The 15,537-nt window shown below is 34.5% G+C and overlaps 1 long non-coding RNA gene across 1 annotated transcript; it reads left to right on the top strand.

Moving 5' to 3' along the window:
- The first annotated feature begins 9,982 nt into the window (after window positions 1-9,982).
- LOC149550160 (uncharacterized) lies at window positions 9,983-15,242 on the top strand. The gene is made up of 2 exons (XR_016354172.1): window positions 9,983-10,382; window positions 10,499-15,242. It is a non-coding gene; the product is annotated as an uncharacterized LOC149550160 (long non-coding RNA).
- The last annotated feature ends 295 nt before the right edge of the window (window positions 15,243-15,537 follow it).

Below are 15,537 nucleotides of genomic sequence, written 5' to 3'. Positions count from 1 at the left end.
GTTACAATCGTTGTTTGACTATCAAATTTAAGCTCACAGTTTTCTTCCCAGACCCCTCTTCAGATGTAGTTTTAATTTGGCAACCCGACTTTGAGAGGCTATAACTTAGTCATCTGGACTCCAAATCAGGTGCGATCTTTTTTGATTTTGGGTAGAATTTCCTAATTTTTTTAGTGGTGCAACTATTTTTTAGTTTTGGTGCATGGATTTGTCAGAAATTTTGTCTTTTGGCAACTATACCTATCCAATCCTACATTTTGCAACTTGAAACACTCCGTATAGGCTCATTTGAACACATTTTTAGGTTCTATTTTTTTTGAAAGTGCATGATTTTTTGTCTACTTTCCAGATCAACATTCAGATTATAGGGTTGTGTGGAAAAAAATATCACTTTAAGAACTAGGGCCTTTCTTGCATTATATTGCTTTGATTACTTCTCAAAATTATTGTACATTTGAGCTATAGTGCTTAATGATAGATTTGGGCCTCAAAAGGTAGTTGTAAAAAGTAAAATCAAAAGTCCACTCTGTACATTTTGACAAGTGGCCTATTGTACATGAACTAAATATAAAGTGCCAAAAGCACCTTTTTTTTGGGGAGGGGGGCGAGGGGTGTCTTTTGATTGAGTGAAAGGGGGGGTGTATATTATGCTCTCTCTCTCTCTCTCTCTCTCTCTCTCTCTCTCTCTCTCTCTCTCTCTCTCTCTCTCTCTCTCTCTCTCTCTCTCGTGCTCTTTTAATTTTTTGCATCATGGGTTCACCTAAATGTCCACTTCTAACTTCACATAATTATTCTACATGAAAAGATATTTCATGTAGTAGATTAATGGAAATAGGTATGTCTTCATGTTGATGGTACAATTCTAAAACCCATTGATGTGATAATACTCGTTGATTGGAAAAAATAAGACCAACAGGCTTAAGGAATTATCAGGAATTGTGTACATAGAGATCTCTTCTTCCACATTTCTAGTTTAAAGGAATCCAAACTTGCATGGGACAAACTTGAAGCATTGTATAGTAAGGTGGATGAGGAAAAAGGTTTTCAGATTGAGGACGATCTACTTCTATTGGATCCAAAGAACTTTGACACAATTCAAGATTACATCAACAAAGCCAATGAGTATAGTGCACTACTCAAAGATTGTGGAAATCCCATGAAGGATGAAAAGTTGATTCATCATATCTTGAAGAGGCCACCTTTAGAGTATGCTTCATTTGTTTTGAGTTATAATACTCACAGGTTAACCATAGGAAGTGCTTTCCAAAAGCCTACATTTGATGCATTTGTGGAGTTGTTGATTGTTGAACAATCTCACTTGATAGATTTGGGACTTCTCATGACATCAAAGACCAAAGCATTGGTGGCTAGTGGTGGGAACCAATCAAGTCAAAGAGGAAAAAGTTCTAACAACAGTAAGAAGAAGTAGTGGAAGCAGAAATCACAATCTAAGACACAATAATCCTCCCCACAGCAAGGGAATTCTTCTTCCAATAAGAAGGGAAGCAATGAAAAGAAGGATAAACTTTTTTGTGCATATTGCAAAAGCCAAATCATGATGAGCATTATTGCAAGACTAAGAGAATTGATGAGTTGGAAAACCTGCTCAGGAAGAACAAAATTCAAGTGCCAGGTACTTCCAAGGATTCAACTCCATCCACTTCAAAGGGAAAAGGGCAAGCACTTATGGCAAATACAAGTTCTTCTTCGAGATGGATTCTTGACTCAGGTGTCTCCTATTATATGGGTTCTTCAAAGGGAGACTTTTCTTCATTGAAGTAGTCACAGGTACCACACATCTTTGTTGGAGATGATACAAAAATGGAAGTTGAAGGGAAGGACATGTAGAGATGGAAAATGGGGAATTCAAAGACATTATCTATGTTCCTAACCTAAGCTCCAATCTCCTCTCAATTTACCAAATCACTCACCTTGGAGATGACAACAAAGTTGAGTTCCTTCTAGATTCAGTAATGGTGCAAAGTCTAAAAGATGATTCATTGGTTGTAGTGGGGAAAGTCAATCATGACAAGAGGCTTTACACCTTCTCCCACTTTGTACCCAAGTCTCCTTCACATGCCTTGTTAACTCAGTCTAATTCACAAATCAAACTATGGTATGAGTGGTTTGGTCATCTTGCCTTCCGCTATCTACAACAACTTTGTTCCAAACACATGGTCAAAGGTCTACCTAACATCAACTTTTCTAAGGGTGAATGTTCATCATGTTTAGTGGATATGCATTTGGAGGAGAAGTTTAATAAAGGGAAGTCTTCAAGAGCTCCATTTGTTATTCAGTTGGTTCACATGGTTTTAGCAGGTCCTTTTGTAGTGACATCAATTAGCTAAGGCCACTACATCCTTACTTTTGTTGATGACTTCTCTCGCTACACATGGGTCCACTTTCTTCATCACAAGAATGAAGTGTTGGACAAGCTTCAAACCTTCAAGATTCATGTTGAACAGAAATCAAGGAAACCCATCAAGGTTCTAAGGATGGATAATGAAAACAGATATGTGGATAGAAGACTTCAAGACTTTTGCAAACTTGAGGGTATTGATCTTCAAAATTCACCAGCATTCAGTCTGCACAAGATAGATGTTGCAACACTTAGGATGCGAACTCTTAAGTCCATGGCAAGTTGCATGATACGAGCCAAGTCTCTTGATCCAACACTTGTTCAGTCAAAGCCATTAGCAATGCCACTCACATACTTAACATGTCTCCTCATAATGCCTTAGCTGGGAAGACTCCTTTTGAGGCATGGTATGGCAAAAAACCAATTGTGAGTCACTTTAGAGTCTTCGGTTGTCCAGCATGGGCAAACATATCTTCCAGGGGATGCAAGGCACCACCACCTAGGCCTTGTACTTTCATCGAATATGAAGACAGTGCTAAGGCATATAGACTTATGGATCCTAAGACTCATGAGATCTTTGTGGATAAGGATGTACACTTTGAGGAAAGTTCACCCAGCTTATCCTCTAATCCTCTCCGCACTTCATACACTATGGAAATTGATAGTGAGACCAACGATAATGCTTCAACAGATTTAGACATGTGGATTTCTATCAACAATTATAGTGAGAGGTCATGACATTAGTATAGTCCACATGCATACATTGTCACAATGATACGTCCAACAAAGCGGAGTACACCTTTTCTTCCCGCTCTAGCAATAGTGAATGACTACATGGTAGACATTGTAGGTTTGTTTATGGAGTCACAAATAGCAGAATTGGGAGATCCGTCTACAGTTGTTTCTGTAGAACCAGAATCAGTATGCAAAGAACATTAACAAATAAAGTAAACATTCACAAACCAAAAACTAAATTCACATATATGCTTAGACAAAGGAAGAAAACAAGAAGTGCAAACCTCACAAGAAAAAACACTCCATGCTTTCTTGATTCTGTAGATGTGTCCTTTTGCTGTGGATGTATGCTCAAGATGCTCAAAAGTTGCTTCAATGGAGATGGGTAATGGCAAATTGGTAGCTTTGTGAGCTCTCAATTTGGCATTATAAGGGTAATATTGATGGCTTTGGTTCTCAAAATAGCATGGTAACTTTAGCTCAAAGATTGTTGATGAAATGGCTTGGGATGGGATTCAATTTATAGGCTAAGGGGTAGAGGGATGGAGGGCTTAGATGCAAGGATGGATGAAGGCTTAAGGAGGGCTAAGATGCACTCAAAGGGGAGCACATGGATTGTGCTTGTTTAGCACCAATGGGAAGGTGACACTTGTCACAAGGAGGATGAGTGTGAGAGGGTAGGGTAAAGGGTTGGTTAAAGTCATGATGAGTGGGGTTGAGTATGTAAGAGGGATGTAAGAGGAATGAGTGTGGAAGAGGGAAGAGTGTGGAAGATGGGTGTAAGAGTCATGAGTGGGCTTGTAAGAGTCTTTTATGTTTTGTAAGAGCACTCATGACTTAGTGGTTGGGTTTTTTGAGGGGAGACTTTGGTTTCGATTAGGAAAGTCTTAAACTTGTTTAAGGAATGTGACAACATTAGGGGGTGGATTAGGCTTGGGTTTAGGATTAGATTAGGGATGTTAGAGATGTGCAAGTGGATGGCATTAATGAGGGTGGGTGAGTTAGTGGCTAAGCTTGGTTAGTATGGGTGGATGGGGTGGATTAGGCTAAATGGAGGATTAGAGATAGGTTAGGAGTTTTTGAATTTGAGGATTTCATTTATCAAATAGATTTATTTAATAAATGGGGATTTTTGGAATTAGATAGAAGAATAGGATTTAATTGATAAATAATAGATTATTTGATTTATCAATTAGGACTATAGATGATTAATTAAATTAATCAACTAGGGGATGACAAAGGATTAATTAAATAGAAATTTAATTAATAATGCCCTTTTTAGATAACTAAATAGGATTACTAAAATAGTGTAATCAAATTTAGGTGTCTACAGTTTCGAGGGTTCACTTTGACCCTCATGTCCATTCTCTACATGATCGATCCTTACAGGTTGACGTGATTGTGGATCCTTATGTACATCAGTTGTAGGAGGTCTCTTTATCAGTTAAGGAGACAGATGGTTCATTGGAATAGGTTCTACCTACATTCTTGCCAGATCTACATTCATTCTTTTCAGCAATGTTGGAAGGGGTGACCATCAACATCAACACAAGGACACTTGAGTAGGTTTTAGGGCCAACATACATCTTCAAGATTGTACCTTTGCCATTGATTCTTCCAAAGGGAAGGAACATCATTCACCACTCTTGGACCAGCTTCTACCTTGGAGCAGCTGTCACTGATCGACATTCTTCATTTACGGGGGAGGGGCGGGTGGGGCACTACCTTGTCTCTCTTCCTCTTCTTTCTTATGGGGGGGACTTTTTCCTCTTATAGGGTTTTGTCCTTCTCATTTTTCACTATTGTATATACTTGTATGTCGTAATGGGGGGGGGGGGGGGGGTCTTGATTACTCCATCCATCCATCCATCTTGTCTTTTCATCTCTCTTTTTGGGGTAGGGTTTTTCCCATGGGTTTTCCCTCTTTCTTTGCTTTATGAGAGATTGCATTTCATTACGTACATGGGTACCTAACATGGCCTAGTAGCTGGGACCCTTCTTGCATTTTCATGCTGGTTTTCGTAAGCATAAGGGCATTGCCCCAAGTTGGACTTAAGGGGGGGTGTCAGTGTAAATAAGTATTCACTATTTACACTTACTTAAGTTTACTTAGGTTAATGCATTATTTTATTTTATTATTTATTTTGTGAGACACCTAGGAGTTTGCGTACTTTTATGAGTTGTCATGTTAACAACACAGAAGTAAGCAATTCTAAATCAACACATGGTGTCTACAACATAAATTTGCATGCTACACCTTTGTAGGCTTATCCTCTCATCATCGTACTTGCTCCTGTGCTTAATGGAGGATAACCCATATCTAGTGGACATGTGCTTGGTTGTATGACTTATCATGATGCTGATTCCTATGCATTCTAGAAGCATTCCGGAGACCTTTATATATAGGCACTCCTAGTGTACTTTCATATTTAATCAAATACATATCGATATTCTGATCATACTCTTTTTGGTCCACTATTGTGCTTATGCTTGAGTTCTTTGATCTTGGGTGAATTTTGCCCTAAGGCAAATTCTTATAATACCGAATAAAGAAACATAATAAGGTGTATGATCCATTTGACATAATGCTAAAAAGAGATGTCATTAAGCATAAAATGTGATGATTATAGGATATGCATGAGCTTTTATTTAATCTTTCTACCCATTCTTCTTTTAAGAGTTATATTACTAAATCCTAGATCATAGTTGAACACTTTGCTAAACCAAATATTTGTTTGACTTCAACTTGATTTTTCTTCTATTTTTAATGTAGGTTCCATAAGATTGTATCAAGTGTAAAGACAATGCTTATGTTTTTTTTATCTCATAGATGTAAAACTTGTGTAGCATGGTAGGAATCTTTGACATGTCCAATATACCTAGGTCTTTATGTGATTTATGTCTCAAAGAGTTCACACTTTCTATTTCCCTTGTACATTGTTGATTGTTCTCTACCACAACAAAAACCTTCTCGTACAAGGGCCACATCTTCATCCAATGAGTTTTAAGTCCATCATTTGTTAGGGTTTGGTTGTTGACTTGTGTGGAAAAGGTTGTCTAGGTTCAAATTTTGGTTGTAGCAATACCAAAATTGGTCGCACTCTCCAAATAACTAAGGTTAACAAAAACACCACAAGATTCACACCAATCATTTAAATACAAATGGTTTAGATGAATCACCTACTCTCAAGAAATTCTTAGACCTATCTATCATGTTGGTATTATTCTTTAGGTCTTGAAGTCGAGAACACCGACAAATATATTGTACATGATCAATATAAGAATAATGATTAACATGTCTTGTATGATCTAAGTTATTTTTTCTCTTATATTGGATTAAAATTACTCGAAACTTGACTCCCTCCACTTTAATATATTACCCAAATAGGGGAGAGGATCTTATAGTTGTGCAACCCAACTTCACACTTCTCAAAATCTAAAATGACCTCCATTTTTTTTACACTAGCATACTTGGTAAGCTCCTTGCTTATAACAAAGGTTTCAAGGCCACATTAGAAAATGTGCTTCCACATCAAGATTCTTTTTGCAAAGATCTCCAAACAACCCAAAAAATGTGAGACCAATGGTTGTGTAAAAGAGACACCCATAATTGAGAAGTTGACGTGGCATTATATGACTGGCTTCTTTTTAGAAAACTTGATACATTTCATTCAATCATGGGTTATCATCATCAACTATAAGAGCTTTGAAGTCACACATGTTGGTGAACTGCTCTTCTTTCTTTTGTAAATTGAATTTTTTCAATATAAAAAAGAAAAAAAAGTTGTGGATATTAAATCAACAGTTGTAAGTATTATTATGCACTTTTTTGGATTTGATTGTCTATAATTTTAATCATCAACATTTCATATTACACTCAATGATACATTAACACGATGCACGATAGCATAAGAAGAAAATATGTTAAATTAGAGAGAATAAGGATATACAAACTAACATATTTTCTATTATGCTCTTTTACACCTTGATAATAGATCAAAAGAGTGTGATTTAAAATGTTAATGATAATAAGAGCTCTAGGAGAGCTTGAGTCCTTGCCTTGTGCAAGTGTCAATGAGATATTTCTAGAAGTTTTAATGATGTTCATTTTTATTGTCATTGAACATAAGAAAATAAGATAAATAGTCAAAAATATCAATAAATTTGATCAATTTGGCCATCTTGGTAATGTGATCATTGATATAAAAACTAAATTTTAAATTATGTAGAAATGTAAAATAAAATATAATTGTGATTTATGTCATGAAACTAAATCTATATTGATGAAAAATATTAAATTAAAATGACAATTTTAGAGGTTTATCAGTAAAAATAAGTTAGAGAAAATTCTTGTAAAAAAACATTAAAAATATTTCATAATTTTTTTTTTTTGGATGAATAGTCCCTTCCTTATATTTAAAAAAATACAACAAAGTTACATATTCACAAAAAATTATGAAAAAAATATTTTAACATAATTAATATCACAATTTTTGAAATCAAAACTCATACCATATAACATTTAAATTTAGATTGTTATTTTTTAAAAATAACTTTATATCATCATTCTTAAATTGAATTATATAATTATAATATCTTTAAAAATAAATTTAGATTAAAAAATATAAAACACTAAACTAAGATTTTAAACGACATGTATTTTTGTTTTGAAGATAATTACAAGAGCTCTGATTGAGAGGGAGAAATGTGACTAGAGTAAAATATATTATATGAAAGTACAGTATAATATATAACATTAAAATTTATGAGCTTAAAAGCCTTTTCGAAATAGACATTGAATATGATCTGGTATTTGACAAATAGTATAAAGATTATAAAAAATCATAATAAAATTATATATTTGAAACATATATATTATAATGATTTCAAAATAAAATGAAAAAAAGATTCTAGATATTTATTTATTTTTAATAATGAAAAATTGACAATATCTATTTATATAATTAATGTTATCCATTTTAAAATATAATATAATATAATATTATTTTTTGTTTTGTAAAATTTGTAATAAAAAGATTAAATTTATAGGTTAAAAATGAAGATTACAATATATCTAAATTTTACTTTTAATATCTAAAATTTGGGTTTAAATCTATTCTAGTATAGTTTTTAAATTTTTTTATAGAATGTACATAACTTATATAAAATTGATTTTTTAATTTTTTTAATTACAACTAATTATTTATTTATTTAATTAATTAAATTGTACTAATACTTGCATTAGTTTAATTAATTGTGTGTAAATGATTTGTTTGATGCTTTGATTTTTGTGTGGAAGTTGAAAAAATTAAATAACAATTTAATACAAATTGTATTATCAAGATAATAATTCATTTAGTATCTATAATAAACAATTTTTTTTTTACTCTTTTAATACGCCTGGTAAACTTTTTAACGTGATCGATGGTAAACTTTTTAACGTGATCGGTAGCGCTGGCGCGACAAACCCACCGATACCACGGAAACAGGGGAGACTAGAACCCGTGACCAACCCCTTGCAACAGAGAAGATTTAGCCAACCGAGCTAGAGCCCCCGCCCTCTATAATAAACATTAAACAATAATGTAAATTGTATTTTATTTATTATTTGTGATAAGAAACAATTACAACATATAATTACAATATTTCTTAACCTACAAATCCCTCATGTATAATAAATTCGTATTTAAAAAATTTCATTTATTAATTGCATAAAAATATTAATACAATTGGAGCTATCTTTATATTTATAATTAAGAGTCAAGGAAGACAAGTAAATGGAGCATTCATTGTCAAATTGGATGAAATTTTGTGCGTTTGAAGTTAAAACTTGGACATTTGAGCAAACCTTAGAAACTTGAGCGGCGTGCCAAAAAAAATACTTACAGACGCTACTAGAACATTAGGAAAGACCTTGGATGCTATTAGAACTTACGAAAGATTTCATAGTTTTATTTTTGTCATTTTTTAGATTCTTGGCAGTTTGTCTGGCTATCTTGTCAGAGAGACAATCACTTGTACCTCTACATACGTCAGTAATGGCAGTCTAATTAATGCATAATTATCTGTTCATTTATTTTTCTTATTTTTTTGTGGTAGTAAAATCAATTTTACTCCCAGTAAAATTGGCACTGGCCAATAAGAATTCATAATTTATTGTACAAAAATTGATTTAAAAAATAAACTAATTTTTAAACCGTAGAATGTAAGATTCAAACGCTGAAGAGGAGGGTCTAATGAAGACAGGTTTCAATAGGGACTAATAATTTAAAACATTTTATATCCGCTTTTTTAAAAGAATTTGAAAAATTAAACTACATTATCTCAGTCAAGTATGCTTACAATATATTCCATTACAAAAAACTTATTGAAAGGAAAGTTGATATTTTTTAATTAGTGTAAAATATGGATCAATTTCAAAGGTTTAAGCTAAATCTAATAAGTAAAAAGGCAAAGTCTAACTGTCAGTTTTTTTCTGAAATTTGCAACAATGAATTAAAGTCGGTAGTGAATTGTGCCTGTACTGATGTGACAACGTAATTATTATTGTTCTATTTTTTTTTAATATTGAAAAATAAAATTAAACCCGAAGCTAAATGGACTGTAAATGAAAAATAGCATTTATTTTTTATAAATTTAATTTATAAATAAACACATCTAAACTTTATGCTTTTCAAGCATATGTTCAATGAAAATTAATTGAAGAGGTCAAATGAAAACATTAATTGGTATGCACAGGGCGAGGACTAAAAACTTATACCCAATCCAACCTTAAAAAATAAAAATTAGGTCACATTGATATGGATCGTAGAAATGTTATAGATTTAAATGATAAATATTATAAATAACAAATATTGCTATTAAATCAACAACTGCAATGATAGTTGTTAAAAACACATTTCTAGGGAATGAATTAAATTCTGATTAGGCGGATTGTACCGTGATAAAACCTAAACCTAGCCCGTAGAGTCTTAAGGCGGATTGTACCATGATAAAACCTAAACCCTAGTTCAGATCGGAGATGGAGGGAGCCGCGGGCGGAGGGATCTCTAGTATAATCAGTGTTGTTAGGGCTTTTTTGTTGGGAGGGCGGGCAACCTTAATTAATTTACACGCTTAACCACCGCGGGAGAGCTGGATTGTGGTGGAGGAGGTCCCTTATGAATGGGCTGTATCACGGTGCTGTAGATTTGAATAGTAGGCTTAGGCGTTATCGGCTGGATGTATTGCAGGGAAAATATTTGAACCGCATAAAACGAGCGATGCCAGTAGTTGACCTCTCATATTGGTATGACCTGAATCTAAGATTTTTCTTTGATTTGTTGAAGCGATTCTGAAAAGCCATTATTCGCTGTAGCCTCTGTTAGAGTAAAGAAAATTTAAGATAGCATTTGTTCATGGCAGCCACTCGCTTCTGGTGCACCCGTGAACAGTATTAGTTGATTAACATCGAACGCGGAAGACATCTGTTTACTGTTTAGTAAGGGCACAACCCTTCATTGCTTGTTGACTATCTTAACTAGTAAATTTCATGAAGTATCTGCTTGGATATGAAAATACCCATAAATGTATTTCTCTCACATATCGATATTCATAAATGTGGGTTGTTAATGATCGAGGGGTAGTACGAGTGCCCCATTGCCATTGCACCACAATTCCTACAAGCCTCACATTCTCTGTATGCCGCAACCGATTGGCGAACCCCCTGGTTTGAGCTAGTCAACTTTTGATATCATTCTTCGACTTTTTCTTATTCAGACTTGTTTATTTGTTTGGAGGCGTTATTGATAGTTTTGGGCATCGAAGTTGAAAAAATCAGAAGACATGTATTATGATTGTTTTAACTTCTACTATGACACGTATTATGAAAATAATTAGGCATTGAACGCTTCACACGGTTTTCTTCCGTTTGAGGTCTCTTGCATTATGCGGGTAGAAATCAGCATCCTCACATTTTAACAATGTAGTTTTTTCTACTGTTATTTCCCTGTCCTTCAATAGAATCTCATTTCAGAATGTCTGAGAACTCTGATAGATTGTGGAAATTTGATAGCTCTATTGTCTGAGAACTTTATTTACGACTTATTTGGCTTTATTGCTTTATCGTTTTCTTTGTTATTTGTATGGGGCATTTTTTGTCTTCTGAGCTTGTTTTGTCGACAGTCATGAACATCAGCTTTTAAACAATCGGCTACTGATATCTAGAGAGTTTGCGGAAGAGTACGACTATCCATTGCTAATGTTTTTTTGCACGGTTACTCTCAGTTTAATTCTAAGGATGTTGACATGCAAACATAATACTTTACTGCAATTAATTTGCAGAATGAAGTAGATTACCTGGTTTGTATGAGCGTCCTTATAACAAGGGCCGTGTCTCACTCTTTATTTTTTTGACAGCCATCATTCCAGTTCCGCTTTTTTCGTGTAGGAAATTCTATTCAGAGGAATCGAACCTTTTTGGGTGCAATAGTTGGTCTATATGCTCGACATTCCTTTGGATTAGTTTCCCTGCCCACAATATTTGTTAATTTTGATATTACATTGTGGATGCATTGATGATGAAACTGTACAGTGACTGCAAAATATTTGTAGCAAGAGCTGATTAACTGGTTTGTATTCCCTGAGCATCTGTACGCACAAAGGCCACTGCTAAATTTATAGAAACGACGCCAAGTGCTGGTATGAATTTTCTTCTAGTGACTGACTGTTAAAGCCTTTTTCCAGAAAGATTAAGATTGTTCGATGTAGCATTTTGTTTGCTTTGTTGTTTGACAAGAAATGTGTCTTTACGTTTTAAACCTTTAAAGACTTTTTATTTGAAATTTGATTGTCTAGGTGGTGTTCATTGACTGAGAATCTTGTAACTAGTGAACTGTCATACCGAGAGTTGTAAAGTTTGTTGTGCATTTCTAGTATTCTTTTGCACTAGTTTGTTCTTTTCGTTCTTATAGTTAGTGTTTGCCCTGTTCAAAAAGCAATTTAGGTGTTGTTTAACATTAATGTAGAATCATTTAGGGACTGTAAACTTCTTTTGTAGGGCTAATAACATCCTTTGATCAGGGTTTACGATGATGTGTTGCATGGGTAATTTCTGGTATAACCCAAATGTTTCATGTTTTTTATTTCGCAGTCTCCTTTTCCACTTTACACCTTCCAAATTTTAACTTGATTCTCGTTTCTTGGAATTTCGAAGGGGATACTTAAGTGAGACAAATTCATATTCTTGAAAGTTTCCCCTAATGTCAATCCATTTTATAATTCATTCTAGAATGTATTCAATTTAATGGGCCTCTGCACTGACTTTCAGGTTATTAGTTTAATATATATGATCTCCTTCCTAGCCTAAACTTTACAAATTGATATTTTTGCTGGTCTTCTTGAGGTTTCACACTAGGTAAAGAGATCTTTCTTCCAGTTTGTAAACTCAACTTTGCCAACAATATTACCAAATTATACGTCTTTTTATTGTTAAGTATCCAGTGTACTACGATATCTTATCAGAGTTCCTGGTCTTTTTGTATTATATATCTTCTGAATCGTAGTCCTTAAATAATAGTTTGATTTTATGGAATGCAATGATGAGGAAATATGTATGCATGACTGCAATCGTTTTGCAGAATGAAGTACATTACTTGGTTTGTATTCCCTGAGCATCATTTTGTGCAAAACCATGTGTCTATTCACTATTCAAACTCTATATTAAGCATTCAAAAAATTATATCTAGAATCACGAAACTTGTATTTTCTTGAATTGCTGGTTTCTCGTTGACATTCCTTTGAGTTCTTTTATTTACCGTAGGCATTTTTAATATAATGCATTTTGCAATGGCGTGCTTATGATGAAACCGTAGAGTGGCTGAAAACTTATTTTGGAGCAAAAGGTTGCTCATCAGGATTGTAGACGTATTATTTTTCAAATTTTTTAAAAATAAAATTATTTATCCCTTTCATCAACTGTAATTTGAGCATTGGCAGATAACTGGAGCCTGATTACCAGGAGAATAATATAAATCCTAGTTCTCAAGAATTTTTTGCATGGCAGCTATCTAATGTGCATTAGTTTTGTGACAAGAATTGCAGTCTCTGTCGTTTGCATCTTTAGAGTATTTTTTTTTAAGGACTATGATTTTTGTAGATGTGTATGCCTTTGGTATCTTCAAGGGCATTTTAAATGTAGAATTTGATTCTTCCATTATATGTTGCTTCATGAGATTCTCATTCTCTTAAGAGTGGAGATTAGTTTTTGTTGGGCTTCTTACCGACTCCCAGACTATGAAAGTGTTCTTCTGTAGCAGTTGCCACTGAAATATATTCGGGAGAGCATGAGGATTCTTGACAGTATGAGTACCACAAAGTCAAACCTGGGATTTTCATCCAGGCATTTCTCACGTTGTTTGGATGAGCAGGATGAGTCCTTCATTATTGATCTGATATATGGAAGAGCAGGGACCAGGGGACATTGAGCACAAATATTAGCCGCTCAAGGACAATAGGACTGGAGATTCCTGCAGGATATCATCTGAAAATGGTGTTGACTCAGTACTGGAGGGTGATGAGAGTTTTCTGAGTTGTGACATCGTAGTGCAGGGAGAATTACTTAGAGGCGAGTCATCTAGAGCACCAGAATCAGAGCCAAAGACTGAATTAACAGTAGCTAGTTCTGTGCCAAGACCTCTATTTGGAGAGGAAAGAAAAGGTCAAGCCTCGACGAATGGGCATTCTTGCACAAGCCATTTGTGAAACTTTGCATGGTGGGAAACTTTGTTAGGTTAATAATATATCCCAAATCTTGAGTCACTTTTCTGAAAATGCAGAAGCATTAGCTTATGCGGGGTTATGAATTACACAGACATTTGGACAAGGTGAAGTAAATCTGTTTCCAAGTCATTGTTAAGGAGTAGGACTAGCGGAAATGGAGGCATGGCCAAAAGGTTTTAGGGAACAAACAGAGAAATCCAAGAAGGTATTTTAGGAGGTTCTGAGAAATGATTTGAAGTTAAAAACAGAGATGGATATATTTTGAACCAAGGAAAGCTTGTAGAAATGATTGGAGAATAAACAAGAGTTGGCTCAGTTTGAAATCAAAGCAAATAAATGGCAGAAGCAGATGAAGGCCAAAGTTTTGTAAGACAATGTGAGAGTCAAAGAGTGCACGGGAGCATTACAGCAATACTTGATAGCAGTGAACACTGAAGAGGATAATACTTACCACTTACCAGTGATGCACTCTGTTTTATCAATCTCTGGCTCCTTGACTGTTATGACTAGGTCCACTAGACTTACACTTCTATCCACATACTAGAGTTGGACAACTCTACTATTAGTACGTTCTCCGGACGTGCCAACTCCTATCCAGAGTAACCATCGAGGATGATAATTTAATTTCAAAAGGGAGATAAACGTTGTCATGAACTATTTACTTCGAATAAAAGCTAGTATATAAAAGCATGAATGAAAGAAAATATTGTGCTATGCTGTGCAGGTTTTGATAAGTTTTTTGACAACAATGGGTTCTTTCCTAATGGGGATGGTTTCCACTGTTACCCTCATGGATTTGCATTGGGTTCAATTGTAGAAAAAGATTTGGCATTATGTGCGAGATCAACTGGCAAGACTTTTGTATCCCACTGAAAATTGCTTGCTTTCTTATGTCATGTTTATATCATTAGATGCATGTTGTATGTTGCATGCTAAATGTTTCAATGAGTGATATCCTGGTCCCTGTAGAGATGTGCATGATGATTCAAAATTGTCTATTGTGAGACAGGTAGGTGGAAGAGGTCCAAAGATATATGGTAGGAGAAAACTTGCATGTTCTGAAGGATGTGTTGAGACTTAATGACACTTTCTTATTAAGTTGGGACTGAGTGACACTTTCTTATTAAGTTGGGACTGAGTGACACTTTCTTACACAATGCAGAGGGTATGAAGATAGCTCTGATCAGTACAAGTCATCTTGAAAACCAGGAACATGCACAGTTTGTATTTCAAAGATAAAATCAAGCTTTATACTGAAGATTGATAACAGGAGGTCAGATATGAAAAGGAATCTGAATATAATTTAAGGCTGTGAGCTTTTGGTACCTTGACCCATCAGTCTCATGAACATCATTAAAATTATTTATTTGTTCATTCATTTGTTTTTGTATCCGTATGTACAATCCTCATTGTTCTAACATGTTTCCATTCCGGTTGCAAGATTCTGAAATGCTATGGGAATTCCTGTGTTTGGGGAAGAACTAGAGGTATAATATTAATAGTTTTCTATACACTAATGATTGCCCTTTTTTGGTAAATATCATCAGAAAATTTTCCTTGCTATCTGATTGTGCTTGTGTTTGAAATAATTTGTGTTTCATGTTTAAGAGACTTTTTGATGAGTGAATATTTAGTTTTGGTTGGTATTGCTGGCCACTCAATTTTTGAGGCCTTACAGTTGCGGC

The sequence above is a fragment of the Cupressus sempervirens genome, chromosome 7 (genome assembly GCF_028749045.1).
Source record: "Cupressus sempervirens isolate cs-2001-9-10 chromosome 7, ASM2874904v1, whole genome shotgun sequence".
NCBI lineage: Eukaryota > Viridiplantae > Streptophyta > Pinopsida > Cupressales > Cupressaceae > Cupressus > Cupressus sempervirens.
Note: the sequence above shows the minus strand (reverse complement) of the source record. Positions and strands in the feature narration are given on the sequence as shown.